The sequence below is a fragment of the Nomascus leucogenys genome, chromosome 7b (assembly GCF_006542625.1).
Source record: "Nomascus leucogenys isolate Asia chromosome 7b, Asia_NLE_v1, whole genome shotgun sequence".
Lineage (NCBI taxonomy): Eukaryota > Metazoa > Chordata > Mammalia > Primates > Hylobatidae > Nomascus > Nomascus leucogenys.
This window is the reverse complement of record NC_044387.1, coordinates 93,985,831-94,007,351: the sequence shown is the minus strand read 5'-3', so window position 1 is coordinate 94,007,351 and position 21,521 is coordinate 93,985,831.

Genomic DNA, 21,521 nt, shown 5'->3' with positions numbered 1-21,521 from the left:
AATAGATACTTTGGGGGATGAGGGGGTCATCTCTTTCTCCCATTCCCTAAATGCTTAAGTTCCCCTACACGCTCTATTTCAGGCCTCAATGATTCTGCATATGAATTCAGTGTTACTTTTTCAGGGTTTGAATTTCCAGCTGTACAATAACATTGCCTGCATCAATATTTCCAGCTCTGATCTCACTCTAAATCCAAGACCACAAATGCACCTGACTAAAGGACAATTTCATATGAATGTCCCATAAGCACCTCAAATTCTGAATGTTAAAAACTGAACTCAAATTCATAGGATAATATTAGAGATGTAATATGTAGTTACAAAACCAAAATGCCTCCGGAAATATTCTATAATCTTTTCCCTTATCTTTAGAGGGTGCTTTTAGGCACTATTATTCCATATAGCAAAAAAAAAAAAAACCATTCATCTGAAGTTGAGGAAATCCTGCAATTTATCTATCTTTCTATGTGTATATTTTTTCATAGAAACTTGTCTGGGATTAAGTGTACCAGAAATTAATAATGAATATTTCTTAGTTCTGAGATTTGAGATAATATTTAACTTTCCTTTATGATCTTCCTGTATTGATCTAATTTTTATAGTGAGCTTGTATAATTTTTCAAGACAATTTTTAAAAACTAATACCATTTCCTTCTATATTCCCCTTTGCAAAATGACATCAAATGGTACTTCCAACTAGTTCCTCAACAAGAACTTCAGATGTCAGCTTTGACTTGTTATTGTGCCCACCCCTCACTTCTTTTCCATGTCTGAAGTCAAGACTTCATCCTCTCCCACCTTAACTTCTGCAATGGCTTCCTGCCTCCAATTTCATCCCCCTCCATTTCACTCTCCATTACTATCATCAGACATTTCTCTCTAAAATCCTGGCTTGCCTTTTGCTGCTTAAAATCAGTGGCTTTCAATAGCATTCAGAATAAAAGCTAAACTACTTGACATGTCCTAAAATGATCTATATGATCTGGCAGGTAGGTGCTTTTGTAAACCAGTTGTGGGGCTTCTAAAATTCATCATTCTAGTAATCCCTCCTTTGCCATCTGAACCCAGTCATAAGGTAAGCTTTATGTCTGCATGCAGTAAGCGATTACAGAACGTCCTTCTAGTTTGCTTCCTCCACCCCTTACTTACAAAGTTTTTATAGATTTCGGTTTTACATTTAAGTCACTAGTCCACCATAAGTTAATTTTTGTATGTGGCATAAGGAAGGGGTCCAGTTTCAATCTTCTGCATATGGCTAGCCAGTTCTCCCAGCACCATTTATTGAATAGGGAATCCTTTCCTTATTGCTTGCTTTTGTCAGGTTTGTCGAAGATCAGATCGTTGTAGGTTTGTGGACTTATTTATGAGTTCCACATTCTGTTCCATTGGTCTATAACACCATTTCCTCTTATTCTGCAAACTTTAACATTTGTTTACTTGGATTCCTGAAATTAAATTGAAAAGGCCAGTTTCTAAAGTCAGTTAAGACCCATCAATCTATTTGTATTTTGATGTACATACCTTAAGTTAAAAAAAAATATCAAAGTGTTTCAAAGTACAAACCAGTTACAACTTCAGGCAGTCATTAAGGTAAATAAAATGCATTGTTTTGACTAAAGAAAAAAAAGCATTATCTTTGTAAATTTTTATGGAGTACTCCAAAAGCAGGGCTTTCTCATCATCTTCTGAATAAACAAAGTCTAGAATTCCACAGACCAGAGTAAAATAAAAACAAAATTAAAAATTGACCACACACACCTGCCTGCTTATCTGTAACATATGTGATTAATATCATGATTTAGTACCTAGAGAGTGAGGAGGCATCCAAGGAGGTTAGTAACTCTAAATTTGCAGCAGTTTTATTTTTTAAGATTTTTTAAGATAAAATAATGTTCTAAGGAATAAATACTATTCTAAATAATAATAAAAGTGCCTCTATAGGCATGTTCTCCCCCTTTAATAGTATAAATTCATTTTGCACCAAGACTAATTAAATAATGAGCTAGTCATGTCAATGAGATATACCATATGTCTATGAATACGACTTCTAGAATTAGTAAAATGAAATAATCAGAAATCACCATACCTTTAACATATCTTGACATTCCTGGCCAGACTCCCCTAAACTCTGTCAAATCACATTTTAACTCAATGGCATGCAAAAAGGACTGCAGTAACCTTGTGGGGATGGTGAATTTTTAAACGTATGGCCTCTGATTCTAGTGGACATGGAGTGATGGAAAATCTATCGGAGTAATTTGAGATCATTATATTAGCAAAGGGTGGGAAATTAAAATGTGAGAATCTAAATGCATAAAGTATAATTATTGTGAATAACAACATTACACTTGCTATGACCATTTCCATTATTTAATAAAATACACCTTGACAACTTTGCATTAGAAAATTTGAAAGAATAATTCACTCAGAAAAATCTACTCAAATAAACAGTCAATCATATAAAAATAGTACTTTTAATCTTATATGGAGATTTTCTTTTAGATAATCCAGATTAGTTCACAAACATTCAGCTTGGATTTTTCAATCAGAATAGAAGAAATGATTTAGCTGTTTAGGGTAAAGACAGTGAAAAAAAAAGATATTTACTACTTTGAAATGTACTGAATATAATAGCATTCCTAAGTTAACATCACCAAGAGCTACATGACCAACTCATAATGGTGACACCTCATCAGGGCAGTCAGCATGCATCTTTATTCCTTTCCGTTTAATGTAACAAAGGTGCCTACTAATAAGTTGCCTACTCAGGTTTACAGATCAACATAAGGAGGAATAAAGCCCAGAAACTATGTAATAGCAAGCAATACCTTCTTGTCCACATTTTATCATAGAAATTATTCCTTTTTGATAATGAACTGAATAGTTCATGTTTTAATCAACTAAAAAGAACTGTGCTAGATACCAATAAAGCCTAATTACTGTATATTTGGTTTGGAAATAACGAGTTAGTGTACAACCGAGATAGATTCTGCGGCAGAGTTGAGAGCTCACAAAGAATGCAAGAAGCGATGAAGTGTGAGATAGAGTGACCAGAACAGGCTAAAAGGTGATGATATATGATGAAGTGCAGCTGAGAATCCCAAGAAATGATAGAGTGAGGTAGGCAGTGGTCATGTGAAACTAGACATCTTTCCATAATGTAAAAGACTTTATCTGAGGGATTATTCAAATGACCAGGAGGAAACAAAAACTCATTGGGCTGAATTTGAATACATGAGTATTATTAAGAGCAACACTTGCCAACTAAATCTTTAAACATAGTATAGATGTTCTGTCTTCATATTATCTCCTGTTTTCATATACCTATAGTGATATGTTGTCAGCAAGCAGTCCTCAAAGACTGTAATCTGCCATAATTTAACTTCCATATATGGTTGGTTTTGACACTCAATAATCACATAATTCAACTTTAACAAATCCTGGACTGTGAAGATTACTAATGTGTTCCTAAATCTGTGCTGGTTTGTTTGAAAGACAAGCTAGCAGGCTCCATGGGGATATCTGAAGCACTCAGTACAGGATATAGCGCGTGGTAGGCGACCAAAAAATATTGAGTGAGTGAATGAATAAATGAATAAATAGATGAAGTCAATAAAAATCTACAACCAGAGGCAAAGCTAAGACCACACCATAAATTTCCACATTATAATTGAAGGCCAGAACAATCAAAAAGTAAAAGTCACTTGATGGGTTTTCCATTTTGGGTGCTGCTCATGATTTCACTAGACTACAGGCTGCTTAAGATACAGAGACTTCATCCTAGTCATTGTGGTACTGTTAGCATCCAGGATAGGGCCTACATATAAAATTAATTAAGAAAATCCAGTGATCTATCTAAACTCATATTTGTAATAATGTTAAATAAGAGGATTTCATCTAATACATATCTCTTCGTTGACATGCAACTATTTTTAACTGTTTTTTTCTTTCCTTCATATCTTAATCAACTGCTGGACAAAACTGGCCATATTAACTCAGTGTAGGTTCAAATTCAAATTCATATACACCTATATGAATACATCTATTTCATTTTGAAGTGTGTAAGTACAGCCTGTAAAGGGATAATTCCTAGTCCACCTTTGATCTTCCTTCTTACCTTAGCCTTTCACATCATTCTCCATCCCAGCCTATCTAAGGTGTCTTTGGTCCAAGTCAACATTGACTTAACATCCATGGGAAGTGAGAGTTAATGTGGCATTAATTATCCATTCAAATATGCATTCCTTGAAATCGAACAATTCAAACTGAAATAGTAGTAGGACTTTCTATTAAAAATACAAACTTTTGGCAGGGATCAGTGGCTCACTCCTGTAAACCCAGCACTTTTGGAGGCAGAGGCAGGGGTCACTTGAGCCCAGGAGCTAAAGACCAGCCTGAGCAACAGAAAGAGAATCTCTTTTCAACAGATAAAAAATTAGCCAAGCCTGGTGCCGCATGCCTGTAGTTCCAACTACTCAGGAGTCTAAGGCTGGAAGATCTCTTGGGCCCAGGAATTCGAGGTCGCAGTGAGCTATGATAGCACCACTGCACTGCAGCTTGGGTGATAGAGCAACACCCAGTCTTTAAAAGAAAAAAAAAAAAAAACTTCTGGGTAATATGCAAATTTGCTTCTTTTTCAGTTTGTCTGAGTTTAGGTAATCATAGCTTTTCTATCTGATCAACTTTGTGTTTATCATTTTCAGATGCTTTACCACCACCACCACCCCTTTGCTGCAATAAAAAGAATCCTAGTGTCACTCCTTTGCTTTTATGTACTTTGTATCTCTTTCTTTAAGAAAATCTTGTCTTAAAAATCTTCTGGTTATTTCTATTTATTCTCCACTTACACTATAAGTAGCAAAGGGGCTGTATTTTTTCAAAAACATACATAGAAGTAATGTTCAGAAAGCATATCCGTGCTTTCTGCTAATGAAAGGAGGATGGAGGAGAGAGTGTTATCAAGGAAAAAACTACTTTCTAAAGGTGTTCAAAAAATAAAAGAATTATTTTTTGGCATAACTCATCCCAGCACCATAAAACACAGGTGCTTTGGAAGAAAAGTGAATGGATAGGCCAGAGTGCAAGGGCCAGTAAGGAAATCCACGGTGGACAAGGTGCAGAGTAAAATTCATCAAGGATGTGGCTTCTCCACAGGATGTGTATAAGAAAAGAGGTGGGGAATGCAGAAAATCCCATCGTACCTACTTTCTTACGCCATGCATCATACTGTGCAGGGCACAACAATCACTGAGATGGATGATGGAGATGTCACACCACCTCTTGGAATGCTCCATGGCTGACACTGTGAAATCTGCCTTTGGGTTGAAAAAAAGAAGAGGGAAAGAGAAAATCCCCACTGTCCACAAAGGAGAGTTGGCAAGCTCTGCCTAAATACAAGAGAAAGCAAGAATTTAAAATTTACAACTCAAGGCTGGGCGTGGTGGCTTACATCTGTAATCCTAGCATTTTGGGAGGCCGAGACAGGTGGATCACCTGAGGTCAGGAGTTCAAGACCAGCCTGGCCAACATGGCGTAACCCTGTCTCTACTAAAAATACAAAAATTAGCTGGATGTGGTGGTGTGCGCCTGTAATCCCAGCTACTGGGGAGACTGAGGCAGGAGAATCACTTGAACCCAGGAGGCGGAGGTTGCAGTGAGCTGAGATCTAACCACTGCACTCCAGCCTGGGCAACAGAGCAAAACTCTGTCTCAAAAAGAAACAAAAAAAAATGTACAACTCACACCAGCCACCTTCATCATTTACAAAAGACTGTTTTTGAATTTAAGAATAAGAACTAAGAATAAGAATAAGAATTCATCATCTTTTGAGAATCTAGGAAGCAAATGGTTTCTTTGGGAGGTGATCCTGGGAAACACCTGTGCAGAAGGAGGGACGTGAAGCAGAAAACAAGGCATCAATCAAGAATATGTTTTGGAGCAGGTCACAGCTGTGGGCAAGTGGCGCTCCATTCTCACTCAGGAACTTGGGAGACAATGCAGACTATGCCTCAGAGACACCCCAGTCAAGGGATATTTACCTTCCAACTCTATCAGTTGTTGACTGAAGCCTACTCCCAAGAGACCTTAATGCCATAGCACTTCCAGCATGCCCTACCCACAAGCCAAAAGCATGCCATGGCCAGAGAAACCTTAGGCAGAGTCTCACATGCCTGCTGCAGGAAGCAGTAGAGTGGGTACACATGGGGACCTGAGTGCCAAACCAGTACAGGGAGGACAGCAACTGTGTTTGCTACACCTCATTCCCCTAAGACTAGATTCCAAATGGCAATGCATTTATGATCTGACCAAACCATGAGTGAAGGGAGAAAAACTATGCTTGTATTTAAGAGAATGCTGCAATTCAGACAAGATTAGAATGGCATTATTCTGAAAGAAAGCATCCCTACTCCAAACTTCTTGGACTTTAGAAATAACTAGAATTTAGAAATAACTAAGAAATAACCTAGAAATTAATATTGTATTAGTCCAGAGAAGAAGTTGGCAATGTGGGGCCCTCTGGTCAAATCCAACCTGCTGTTTCCATACAGCCCCCAAGCTAAGACTGGTGTTTATATTTTTAAATGGTTGGGAAAAATCAGAAGAAGCCTATTTCATGACACATGAAATTTATATGATATTCAAATTTCATTGTCCATAAATATTTATTGGAACTCAGCCATGCTCATCTGTTTACATAATATCAATGACTGTGCTGTCAATGGCAGAGTTGAGTAGTCATGACAGGGACCAGCTGGCCTCCAAGACCTACAAGTTTTATCTTCTGGCTCTTTACAAAAAGTTTGCCAACCTGTAATTTAGAACCAAGTTCACTCTTAGAGAATCTTCATGATATTAGTGTGTGGTACAGGGGAGGGCAGGATGGTCTCTTCCTTTATTTAAGATGTGTCCAAACTGCTGATTAGGCTCCATCAGGCAGTTCTCTGAGCTTCTTGGATAAGGAGGATTCTCTGTTATTCTTCCCCTCCCCTAAATTCATCACAGCAGAATAAATATTGATAATCCCCCAACAATGCTGGTGTAAACTATGGTTTCTTATTGGCAAAGTGTGTACTAAGAAATTAGATTCTTATATATAGTGATGAAAATGGAATAAACTGTTAGAGTTAGAATCACTGTTTTCTCCAATACAAAATATAGCACTTTCCAAACACCTGTGCTTTTTTTTTTTTTTGAGTGTTTCCAAACATAAATTCACACTGGAAACTAATGTTTGAACTCTTGAAAAGGACCTAATTTTGAGAAAGGAGATCAAAAGATAACATACCAAAAGATAATACTGGGGAAAAAAGAGAGAAGTGTGTGGCAACAGGTAAGCAAGAGCTTAATTAATCGTATTAATCATCAGGTGTCAAGCTGATAAATTACTGAAGTCATAAAGATTTATATAAACCATTGGACATAGAGCTCAAGAATTAAAACTGGTAACTTTAATCAGATCCCAAAGGAATCCAGTGTGCCAAATTTAATCCAACTCCTAGCCATGTGGTTGCTTGTTCAGTCATGGAAGGGGGGACTAGATATGTAAACCAGGTCTTTTCCAAGGAGTGCTACAGTGATCTATGGGTGTGCTTATAAATCAGCATTTCATTCCTCAGAATGCCAAAATCCATTCCCGAGGCCTTGTTTACAGGAGAACATCAGTATTCTCTGGGCATGCACGTCAGTTGGAAGGGAACTTTAAATAGCACAAGAGAAAAGTGTTCTTGGTAGTAACACAGCCTGTGATAAACTTTGAAGTCCAAATGAGAAGTGGAAGTGAATGTTAACGTATGCCTTGTCCTAAAACTTCATGAAAAATGAAATGTACAAGAAAAGCTGGATCCCTGCCATGACACCCATTACAGTGTGGACGAAGGCTCTGACCTTTCATGTTATACTTACTGTGTTTTTGACACATTTAGTCAATTAAAACGGGTGAAGTGTAATTTGTTTTTCTTAAGTTTAATACAGCATGTCAATAGAAGTTAACCAAAATTTATAGTTTGAACACTAAAGCTGCCACATGCACTTAAACAAATGAACACAATTTATCATGGTTGAAATAAAGAGAACATCACGGGCATTTGACTTTATACTTCACATAAGCACGTTGCCAAATATAGGAAAGCAAGCTCCTCTCACACTTCCAATGAAAAAGACATTTTAGTTCACATTAAATATTGGTGTGAAAACCTTGGCAGGTATCCAGTCCTAAGGAGTGTTAACGTTGGCACTTCCACTGTGTACTTTTACTATAAATTGTTGTAGCGTTTATTTGACATGGAATACCCAAAGGATTGATGAGCAAAGAAAGGAAGATTTTTTTTTATTGTGCCATATTACCTTTTTCAGACATCCATACTAAGCGTTTACATCTTCAAAGTCTAAACAAGTAGCCACCTGTATTCAATCGGTGCAAGATATTTTTCATGAAACTATAGCTTACCTTTTTATAAACCCATAAAAGCACACATTTTCCATTTTATTAGTCAGCAAAGCAGTGGTGGATTTAATAATAAAACGTATAAAATGCAGTTTCTTTATAGACAGTTTAACTTTTTGCTTGTTTAAAATGCCACAAGGACAACCACATTTATATCAGTTTCTGTCTCTATCACACAAAAACAAGTGGCTACAATTTTGTATATCTTTACATAAAAAATTCACTTAGTGCTCCTCAGACACTTTATATAGCAGCCAACAGACCCCTAAAGATTTAACAGAAATGTGCCACTAGGGGAGAAATTATCTACTATAATCCAATACATGTATTGGAATTTGGCATCTATAATGTGTATGTCAATTATATACAGCTACAGTAATCACACACTTCAAATTTCTAAGAGCATTTAAAGCAAGTTTGTGTCTTTTTAATATTAAATAAAATGTTTCCAATTGTGACCACAAAATTAACATATACTACCTACATAAAAATATGAGTGGGGTATTTAAGTAGATTTTCAAAGTTGAGAGTGGCATAACTATACCAAGTGGTAACATTTTGAAATTAACATGATGACATAGAAGGAAGTCTTGTAACATTTCCGATTTTAAATAGAAGAAATATGCAATACATACATTAATAATTCTACTGGAAAATTATCTGGTCTGACAAGCACCTAACCCAAGACTTTGGGGCATACACTCGTGAACGCTGGTTTTAATGTTTAACAGAATCAATTATATTAACATAATCAATTGTTCCAATGTTTGACTTAATCAAAGGTGATATCTTTATACTGAGATTCCATCGGTCTAAATTTTATAATAAAATTGTTTCTCTTAATCTTTAGCTCTATTCACTCATTTCAAACTTACAGTACCAGAATCTTAGCCTCCTAAAGAGGGTAATTTGCCCTGCATAGACCCATATACATCTGGAAGACTTTGCAATCAACCCTTATCTAACTTAACTACCAACAAATTTAAGATTAAAAGTAACCCAAGTATTTAAACACTACAAAACTAGATACATGTTTACTGTGAAATAATGGAATGCTTGGTAAACTCTTGTCTGGTGGTAGAAGTTTACCAACTTTTTAGTCATCCACTGGGTTTAAACAATAATAAAACATCCAGTTAATTCAGCTACTTAAGTTTCGAAGTTGCTTCTGAAATTAAAACAGTAAGTTAGATGGTTATTTTATATCATAAAAAAAGTTGTACACAGAATTTTTATTTCTCGAACAGTTCATGTGGCCTATTACAAGCAAATATATAGTAATATGTATCAGTAAAATACTAAAAATATCATGGGTGTTTTGTTATTGTATTGTTGTTGTTTTTTGTTTGTGGTTTGTTTTCATTTTTGAGATGGAGTCTTACTCTGTCACCCGGGCTGGAGTGCAGTGGCGCGATCTCAGCTCACTGCAACATCTACCTCCCGGATTCAAGTGATTCTCCTTCCTCAGCCTCCCAAGAAGCTGGGATTATAGGCTCCCACCACTAAGCCCAGCTAAATTTGTATTTTTAGTGGAGACGGGGTTTCACCATGTTGGCCAGGCTGGTCTCAAACTCCTGACCTCATGATTCGCCTGCCTCGGCCTCCCAAAGTGCTGGGATTATAGGCGTGAGCCACCACGCCAGGCCAACATCATGGATGTTTATGCTACTTTTAAATAGCCTAAAAATACTAAATACATATACATACAAACTCAGTGACTATAAAGTGAAAAATTAAAGTAGTATTGAGATTATTACTAAACACATGGTATTAGTAGGAATTAAAAGTGATTATGCCTGTTGCAGATAGAGATGTGGGAAATTATATACCCATGTGTTGCTGGAGGGGATGGAAATTGTTTCAGCCTTTTGAGAAGGCAATCTGGCAATACCTATTAAGATTTAAAATGCATATACCCTTCAAATCACATCCCCATTACTGGGAATTGAGTCCAGGGACATAAAGCACTAGTATATAGGAATGGTTCATGCAGTTTTTAGGGCAGAGGGAAAAAAATGGGATGAAAGAGTGAATGTCCATTAATGGGTAAAATATTTGAATAAGTTGTGGTAAAACCATACCATTCAATAACATGCAGAAATTACATAATTTTAACCTATAAGCAATGATTTAAAAAATGTTCACAATATGCTGTAAAGTAACAAAGGTAAGAGATAGAGAAATATATAATATGATCCTATTTCTCTAAACCAAATACTACCAAAATGTTTAAATGTATATACAGATGATGTATATATATATATATAATTTTTTTTTTGAAATGGAGTCTCACTCTCTTGCCGAGGCTGGAGTGCAGTGGCAGGATCCCTCACTGCAACCTCCACCTCCTGGATTCAAGCATTTCTCATTTCTCAGCCTCCCAAGTAGCTAGGATTACAGGCATTCACCACCATGCCCAGCTAATTTATGTATTTTTAGTAGAGACAGGGTTTTACCATGTTGGCCAGGCTGGTGTTGAACTATTGACCTCAAATGATCCGCCCACCTCGGCCAATGTATATTTATTCCATTAAACATTAAAACTGTTATTCAGTTGGCAAGAGAAAAGATAATAAGAGAAAATTGCATTTTTTAGAAGTTTGCTCAATGAAAACAGGATAACTATATGGTCATCTTTAGATAAAATCTTTGGAAATGTTTTTGTGTATGTTTCTTTAAAAGTATGTGAAATACAGTCATTGAAACAATGATATTTTTCTGAATGTGCAGAAATTTCAGATATTTTCTTTCTCTTTTATTGGCTAATTTTTTTTTTTTTTTTTTTTTTTTTTTGAGGTGGAGTCTCACTCTTTCGCCCAGGCTGGAGTGCAGTGGTGCTATCTCGGCTCACTGCAAGCTCCGCATCCCGGGTTCATGCCATTCTCCTGCCTCAGCCTCCCAAGTAGCTGGGACTACAGGCGCCCGCCACCGTGCCCAGCTAATTTTTTTTTATTTTTAGTAGAGACGGAGTTTCACCATGTTAGCCAGGATGGTCTCGATCTCCTGACCTCGTGATCTGCCCGCCTCGGCCTCCCAAAGTGCTGGGATTACAGGTGTGAGCCACCGTGCCTGGCCTATTGGCTAATTTTTTAAAACAATAATTATTATATATAAAATATACAATGAAAGGACTATCCTTCATAAGGGGAAAAAACTAAAACCTAAAGGAAATATTATACTAGCTTAAATTTTTCTCAATAAAAATTCTCATTGTAGTGGAAATTTTGAAGCATTTAAATCCAAGAAAACATCCTAATTTTAAAAGAAAGAAAAATGGGCAGCATCATGAGAAAAGGGATGTGGCATACACCAACAGTTGGCCTCACCATTCATTCTCCCCTTCCTCCATTATAAGATTATCTCTGAGTTTTATCTGAACAAACGGGCACTGAGAATAAACACTACGTTTTCCAGTCTCCATTACAGGTAGGAATGCAGAGATGTAGGATGTGCCTAAGTTCTACCATGGTGACCTCAAGCAGAGGGAATGTGTGCAGCCTTAAGGCCTGGAGCATGACAGTATCATGCCATCTGCTACCCTACAAACCAGAGCAACCCCCAGGGACTGTGATAGAGCAACAGAAGATAATAGAGCTGCCATATCATACCCCTAGTTTGTTTATGCCTGGATTATTACAAGAGAGACAAATATACTTTTACCTTTTTAAAGTCACTGTCATTTTATTATTTTGTTAGCAGATCACATACTCCACAAACAGAGTTTGGTACCTAGAAATGGGGCTACCTTAACAAAATTTAAAATATGAGATATTAATTGAGTGAGCAGGTGGTGATCAGCAAGGAAACAGATATTGCAGGCTGAAAAGTTGGTGAGTCGTATGCCACGGTACATTATTTGATTAACTGTAGGCGATAATACCTTACCATACAAATCACATGTGGATAGATTCTATGGGTGAGACAGATTGGGAAAAAAGTCAGAATATCAGTGACAGCTGGTTTTTCCTTGCCCAGTTTAGCAGTCCTACAAGACAGGTTAATTCAAGAGAATTATAAGATTTAGCTGAATATAAGACTGGCCCAAACCTCTCAAGAGCATCAGTGAGACAATGGGGCCAGTCTAACTGCAAAGATCAGATAAAAATATGACCTTTTGCCTTCTCACCCCAGCCTGCTGTTTCAGATGACCTAAAGACAGCCATAAACAAAAAATTATCTAACTTAATTGAGGAAAAGAAAGTACAGATAGACAAAATCATAAATGACAAAGGACTAATAACCACTTAAAGAGATGAAATTTTGAAAATCATGAGTCCAGGCCAGGTGCAGTGGCTCACACCTGTAATCCCAGCATTTGGGGAGGCCAAGGCAGGAGGTTCGCTTGAGGTCAGGAGTTTGAGACCAGCCTGGCCAACATGGCAAAAGCTCGTCCCTACTAAAAATACAAAAATTAGCCAGGCACATCGCACACCTGTAGTTCCAGCTACTGGAGAGGCTGAGGCACAAGAATCAATTGAACCTAGGAGGCAGAGGATGCAGTGAGACAAGATTACCACTGCACTCCAGCCTGGGTGACAGAGCAAGACCCTGTCTCAAAAAAAAAAAAAAAAAAAAAAAAAACAGAAAAGAAAAGAAAATTATGAATCTATATTGCATAATTCTATGAAAATAAATTGAAAATCCCCCAAAGAGAGTTTCACAGGAAAGTACATTTTTCAAAATTGACCCCATCTTTCCAAACAAGAATTAGTTTTCTATTGCTGCCATACAAAGTTACCATAAAAGTAATGTCTTAAAACACCACAGATTCATTATTTTTCAGTTCTATAGGCTAGAAATTTAATATGCGCCTGACTGAACTAAAATCACGGGTCCACAAACTGCTTTCCTTTCTGGAGGTTCTGGAGGAGAATATTCCCTGCTCATCTGTGTTGGTGGCAGAATTCATTTCCTTGTGGCTGTCCCTGTTTTCTTCTTGAGTGTCAGCTGAGAGTCATGTCAGCCTCTGAAGTCCATTCCTATTCCTTGGCTGGTGGCCCTTCCTCCACTTCCAAAGCCAACAACAATGGGTGCAAGTCAAGTCCCTCTCACGTTGCATCCCTCTCACCCAGAAGGGAAAAGCTGCCTACTTTTAAGCACTCATATGATTAGATAGTTCAGAATAATCTCCTCATCTCAAGGTCCCTACCCTTAGTCACATCTGCAAAGTTCCCTTTGCCATGTAACTTAACATACAGGTTCTGAGGACTAGGGCATGGATATCTGGGGGGGACTTTATTCTCCTACCACACACCCCAACACAAATTTCTTAAAGCAAAACCAAGCAAAAAAAACTTGTATCGATTTTCACAGGAGAAAAGGAGAACTAACCCTCAAATTTTACTATGTGCAGATGATTTTAAGGGGGTATTTAGCCAAAGTTTCAAAGATTAGATAATTGAACGCCACTTAAATTTTTCCAAGCATAGAAAAGGAAGACATTTCCAAAATTTTTTTAACTTTTGTAAAAAATTTTATTACAAAGAAAATTTAGCATTGATATATAAACCTAATAAGATGGCAGTAAAAAAAAATAGACAATCTCACTTCAAAATATTGAGGAAAGTTTACTGCAGCACTATTCACAATAGCCAAGATATAGAATCAACCTAGGTGTCCAACAACAAATGAATGGATAAAGAAAATGTGGTACATATGCCCAGTGGAATACAACTTAGGCACAAAAAAGAATGAAATCCTGTCATTTGTGACAACATGGATGGAACTGGAGGACATTATGTTAAGTGAAATAAGCCAGGAACAGAAAGTTAACCACATGCTCTCACTCCTATGTGGAAGCTAAAAGAAGTTGATCTCATCGAAGTAAAAAGTGGAACAGAGGAGACTAGAGGCTGGGAGGCTAGGGAGAAGGGAAGGGTGAGGAGAGATTTATTAAAGGTTACAAAATTATAGCTAGATGGGAGGAATAAATTTTGGTGTTCTATGGCAGTGTAGAATGACTGTAGTTAACAATAGTATATTATATAGCTTCAAATAGCTAGAAGGAGGATATTGAAAGTTCCCAATAGAAATGATAAATGTTTGAGTTGACAGATGTGCTAATTATCCTGATCTGATCACTCTATATTATGTATATTGAAACACCATTATGTACCCCAGAAACATGTACAGTTATTATCAATTTTAAAAATAAAATTTTAAAAGCAAATAAATAAAATTTTAATAAATAAATAAAATCATAAACCAATGATTAGGAAACAGAATCCAACAGCATATTACAAAATTAATATATTATGATCAAGTAGAGTTTATTACATGAATGCCAGAGTGGTTTGATAATAGAAAATCCTTTAGTATAGGCACAATTTTAAAAGATCTAAAGAAAAAATTATTTGACTATTGTCATAAACACTGAAAAAGCACTTTAATAAAATCCAAACCCATTTCTGATAAAATACTTCGTAAAACAGAAAACCAAGGATTTTTCTTTAAATTGATAAAAACATATTTTCTGCAACTCTAAATCTGGCATATTACTTACTAGGTAAACACTACAGGCATTTCCAGTGAAAATTCAGAATGATGCAAGGATGTCTGCTATTCTGCCTTTCCTATTCAACACAGAATTAAACTTATTAGCTAATGCAATGAAACAAGATAAATGAATTAGAAAGAAAAGAATCGAAAAAGTTAAATTATCTTTATTTGCATATTGTATGAGACTTTACTTAGAATACCCAAATCAATGATATTATTTCTATATAAGTAATAGCCATTCAGAAGATATAGTGACAGAAAAAGAAGTTTAAACTATCAACAAAAATAAAAATAAAAACATATCGAACAGTAATGTAAAAAATCTATATGAGGAATATTTCAAACATTCCTGAAAGACAAAAGCAGAGTTAAACAAATGGAAAGACCATGCTTGATGTTCATTTGGATGACACAACAAAAAAAAGATATCAAGTATCCTTCTAGTTCATATGTATGTAATGTAATTCTCCAAAAATATATATAAATGAGATTTTTTCTAAAGCTAGACAAGTTGGCTCTAAAATTCATATAGACAAATACACAAAATTAACTGATAAGCTCCTTATCAAGAGGAGCCAAGAGGGAAGTGATTTGGTCTTCTCTACATCAAAACATTGAATATGAGTAAACAACTAGACAATTAAAACAGAATAGAAAGTTTAAAGGTAAATCCAGCTACATATAAAAATGTAAAATATAATTAATTGAGATAGTGTCTCACATCTGTGAGAACAGGATGGACTTTTTAATAAACAGTATTGTGACAACTGGAGATTCATTTGGAAGAAGACACAATTGCAGCCCACACCTCACACCAAACACCAGGATAAACCCTGTGTGAATCAGAAACCCAAAAAATGAAAAAATGAATTATGTACACATGTTGAAATACCACTCCGTATCCCAGAAATTCATACATTATGTGTCAACTAAAGATAAAAGGGGGAATTTCTTAATATAAAAATTTTAAATATAAAAGAAATTAAGTCCTACCAGTTCTAGAATAAAATACCAGGGAATCCCTTTATAATCTGAGTGTGAGTAAAGCCTTTCCATATAAAACTCAAAATCCAGGGGAGGAAAAAAAGAGTTTGGAGAAAAATAAGCTTTCACACGTAAAAAATAATAATAATAAGGTAAAAGGTAAATGCCAATTTAGGAGAAAACACTTGCAACACATATCCGAGATAAAAAGCTAATCTCCAAACATACGAGGAACTCTCAGGGCAAGAGGGCATGTACTTATGTTGCAAATGTTTACTGAGAACCTACTCAGTGTAAAGACCTTCAGCTGAATCTGAGACACGCTGTAATGCTACACAAGCACATTTCCACTCAAAGTAAGAAAATCCTACTGAAGGCTTCTCCACCTCAGTAGCATCCCCTTTGGCAGATGAGGACCACTGCTATACTAATTTCCTGCACGTGTTTTTCATTTTGCTATTTGCCTACTTGAAAATCCTGGAGTGCAAAATAACCCACATAAAGGACTATAAAAATCCTTTGATATTCCAAAATAAGAAAAATATTCCTATTCATCACAATATTGATTTGAAATTTTAGAAAATGTAGTTACTTAAGATATTTTTATTGAACTATCAGGTTCTATTTTTAAAAGTAACTTCCAGCTCTATCTTTTGTTTGTGGCCACTAATGCAGTCACTTACGTGTTTATTTAACTCTGATTCTAATTTGAAATCTCTAATATGACAGTAATTGCATTGTCTTCAATCAATATTTGGCTCTCCATTTTACCTCACTCATAGCTCTAACTACAGCTGCCTAAGAATTCTGAGCTTCCTGTCACCTATTATTTCCTACTCAAACATACAGAGTTTAAGTTTGTTCAATATTCTGTTTAATAATTTTTGTTTAAACAAGACTATTTATTTGCACTGGAGCAAAGTTGTTGTGTTTTTTTCTCCTAATATGTTATTCTTATTGTCATAAAGAGAGAGAACAAGAGTGGTTTGTGTTTCCCATCTGACAAGAGAACTATACCCACTTTTGTATTATTTACACAATAATGATCAAGGCCCAGGGCATTTCCTGGGGATTAATGGCTGACTGGGAGATTGAAGACCATTAACCTTAAGCAGTCATTAATTTTCTCAGAAAACCTGGTTGAAGTCATTATTTCTATTATAAGATCAATAACATACATCCCTCACCACCATTACCAAAAAAAAAAACATTGGAAATAACTTTTCTCTGGAATTTTTCTTAAGTGCATTCAACCTGTATGTTATATTTTAAGAAAAATGTCACTAAAATTCCGAACAACTTAATAAGTAACACGACATACCTCATCACTCAGACATCAATGTCATGAACATTTGTGATTGTTTTCTCTCTGCCCTCCTAAGCTTGACTTAGAAGTCGAGCTAAAAATAAAGTCTCTCTCTCTCTCACTCGCTCACTCACTCTCACTCTCTCTTGCTGTCACACTCTGCCCCCACTCTTTCCCCCACCCTTGTTCCCTCCCTCTTTCCTAAGGGCTTCAGTATGCAAGGTGTAAATCTGCAAAAGCAGCACGTGGTAGGTCACACTATTTACAAATTGTTAGAGAGCAGGTTGAGCTATGAATCTACAGTGTTTTCATTAGTGGCATTTTCTCTGAAATAAATGTCAAAGAGCTACTTTTTCTGAGCAACTTAATTGAAATGGATCTAAAAAACTAGAATTCACATGATTAAATAAGCTGTCATTTGTCTGACACTGCTTTAATGCTCCAAATACTGAGCTTGGCAAGAGGAGAACCTGGACCCAAACAGTATCTCAGAAATCAAAGAGCTCCAAAAGAGCAGCAGCAACTTTTGAAGCCCTGAAAGAAGGAAGACAAAGTACAAAATAAACATTAAAGAGCCTCGGGAAATGTGTTTGTTTGTGGAAGCATGTGGTTAGGACAGCGCCACATCAAACAGGGGAGAGTTCTCTTAATGGATTCTCCAGTTTTCAGACGTATTTGTCAATATAATTTTCCTCATCTTTAAAATGGAGACAATGTGAACTACATTCCAATCCTCAATTCAAGGGCAAGATATTATGTGATACAGTAAGAATGGCTGCTCATCTAGGATGCATCATAAATAGCACATAAGAAGTGATATGAAATGGGAGTCTCTACCTACCTTCTTTTCATCGATCTTATTTACATCTCAGTCACTTCTTACCCTTGAAATAACAAGCAGAGATATTGACATCTTCTCCCCATCAATGTGTTTATATCACTTTCTTGTATATCCACTGGGGACTATAGCCTTATGCATTGAAAACTTCCCGTCTTTCCTTCTTTCATCTCTGCTCCTCCTACCCCTACTACCACCAGCACCATCAGTATATTCCATGCACAGGTAGGAAGAAACAGTGAGTCATGAAAACAAAAGAAGAAAATCTTAGAGAAGGGAAAATAAAAGTAATTGATTGGTGCTAAAGAACACCCAGGGTTAGTGGACATCCATCCTCCCACAATTAAGGGCAAACCAGAGTAAATGATTATGTGGATGAGAAATACACAAATAAATTTAAAATAATCCCTATCTCTGAGAAGCTCGCCATCTATTAAGGGAAATAAAATATATAGGAGACTCAAAGAAATATTTTCTCTCATTCCATTGGTTGCCTTTTCCTCTGTGGTTTCCTTTGCTGTATAGAAGCTTTTTGGTTTGATGTAGTACCACTTGTTTTTTGGTTTTGTTGCCTGTGTCATATCCATGAACTCATTGCCAAGACCAATGTCATGAAGCTATCCCTTAAATTTTCTTCTAGGATTTTTATAGTTTCAGGTCTTAATTTTAATTCTTTTTTTTCATTTTGAGTTGATTAGGATGTATGGTGAGGCCAAGGAGGGCAGATCATGAGATCAGGAGATTGAGACCATCCTGGCTAACATGGTGAAACCCCATCTCTACTAAAAATACAAAAAATTAGCCTGGTGTGGTGGCACGCACCTGTAGTCTCAGCTACTCGGGAGGCTGAGGCAGGAGAATCACTTGAACCCCGAAGGCAGAAGTTGCAGTGAGCTGAGATTACGCCACTGCACTCCAGCCTGGGTGACAGAGTGAGACTCCATCTCAAAAAAAAAAAAAAAAAAGATAAGCATCCAATATAATTATTTTGTGTGTGGAACAGACTGTCCTCTTTCCTTTGTGTATCTTTGGTACTGTTGCCAATGATCAATTGACTGTGTATTCATAGGTGTACTTTTGGTTCTGTATTCTGTTCCTGTGTTTGATATGCCTCTCTTTATGCAGTGCCATAGTGTTTTGATTACTGTAACTTTGAAACATATTTTGAAAGCAGGTTAACAGGATGCCTCCAGCTTTGCTCTTTCTCAAGATTATCTTGGCTATTCATAGTCTTTTATTATTTATTCTCCTTGTTATTATTATTCCTGAAGTATTATTATTGTTACAATAGTATCAAAATAGAACACCAAACAAATAAAAGATGACCATGAATGAACCACAGATGAATGTGTCATGAGCCAAGAATTATGATTAATATGATTTTATGTTCCTGAGACTTAAAAAATAATAATACAGTTTCTTCAAGAGACAAACTTCATAGAGAATGTCAGCATCTCCTGAGGGATACAACTTTATAAAGTAGAAAAAAATGGGCTTGGGATACAAATAAACCTGGCCTTGAATTACAACTCTTGTGCTTACAAACTGAGTGACACAGAATCACCCATTTCACTTATTTGAGCTTTTGTTTTCTCATCTGGCAAATGGGAATAATAGTACTTACCTTGCAGTATACTATGAGACATAGATGATATAAGGCTTCTGGCAGATACTAGACGCTTGATAAAAGGTAGCTGTAATAGATGATTGATTAAAAGTGTACAGAAAGAGAAGAAAAAGATTACTCCAAAGCTTTGACCCTAGTCAGGTGACTATAAAAATAATAATGCTATAAATGGAAATATAAAAATTAGGGAGTATGAGCAGATTTTAGGAGTGGGATTTTTCTATGTTAGCAGTTTTTATTTTACATTTTATATGTAAGTCCCATGCCATCACTAAAGCAAACTTATAGGATAGAGACTTTCTCTCTGATGTCCTGCTACATTTAGGCCTTGTGATGACTCCACTTCCTCATCATTGCTGCTGCTGCTTATTTTCACTTGTTTTTGTTGTTTGTTTCACAATAATATGTTACTGGCAAAATGAAATATAGATAAGGATTCAGCCTAGCTAGGTCCTGAAAACTCAGAGTAAGTGATGTCTCGAATGCTCAACACCATACCCAGCACGAACCAAAAAGTACAATTGTTTGTAACCTACATGTACAATTCAATACACAAGAATTTCTTAAAGATGGTCATTTCTAAAACTTATATATAATTCACCAGCATAACAAAGTTAACAACCTAAACAGCCAACTAGATTGGGTAATTGTAAGAATCTTCTAGGAAAATGTATTATGCCTTTTGGAATGAAGTTGGGTATTAGGCAGATGGATTTTCAGCACCAAGTTATAATGATTGTTCTATCTGTTAGAAAGAACCTAAAGTTAAGATTCAATTAATAAAGTTTTAAAATGTAGGGCACTGTAGTTTTTTTAGGGGTGCAAAATTTCAAGTTAAAATGTAAATATTAAATCAAAATGATCTGTTTTCTTTCCAATTTAAAGCATGCTAATTCTAATTTTGTTATGTGACCTTGTATGACCCATGAAATGTGTATAAATCATGAACTGTCATTTAAGAGTAAGAAGAAAATGAGACTACTCATCCACTGTGTTGTATCCAGCACCAAAATCTTCCTGACGGAGTAAGATAAACATCCATTCAGCTGCCTTAATTTTTTTAAGAGTACCGAATGACATGACTTAATTTTACATGTCAAAATACAGGCAAACCACTGGGCATGGTGGCACATACCTGTAGTCCAAGCTACTTGGGAAGCTGAGGCAGAAGGATCACTTGAGCCCAGAAGTTCAGGCTGCAGTGAGCTAAGCTATGATCATACTAACGCACTTCAGCCTGAACAACATAGAAAGACCCCATCTCTAAAAATAAATGAATAAATAAACAGGCAAACCCTTAAAGGACTTTGATGGTCATCAGTTAGCTAAAGTAAGCGACAATTTTAATAGTGTTATCTGTGGCAATTAAAAAGCAACAGAGAACTAAAGCAACTACAATAGTGGTATAAGGGGTATAACACTTAAACACTTAACACAAACATCATTCCAGACCAATTAAATCAGAATCTCAGAGACAAGTTCTTATTTAAAAGCTCTCCACATGATTTTAATACATGCAGCAATGGTTAGGTCTTCAACCTTGCATAAAAAAATAGATACTCAGAAATTTATGCTTCTTGCCAAGACAAAGTAACAAAGACCATATATACTGGTTATACTCCTGAAACAACTAAATCAACAAAATATATCAAACAATAATTTTCAAAACATTAAAATTCATGCTACAAAAAAACATTGATCTCTGAGAAATGGGAATAATGAACAAAGTGAGTCCTATGATTGCCTAGCTAGTATCTAAAAAGAGTTTCCAGGCCATGACACAGGAAAGAAAAACATAGGCAGAGTCCAGTAGTCACCCTGAGTA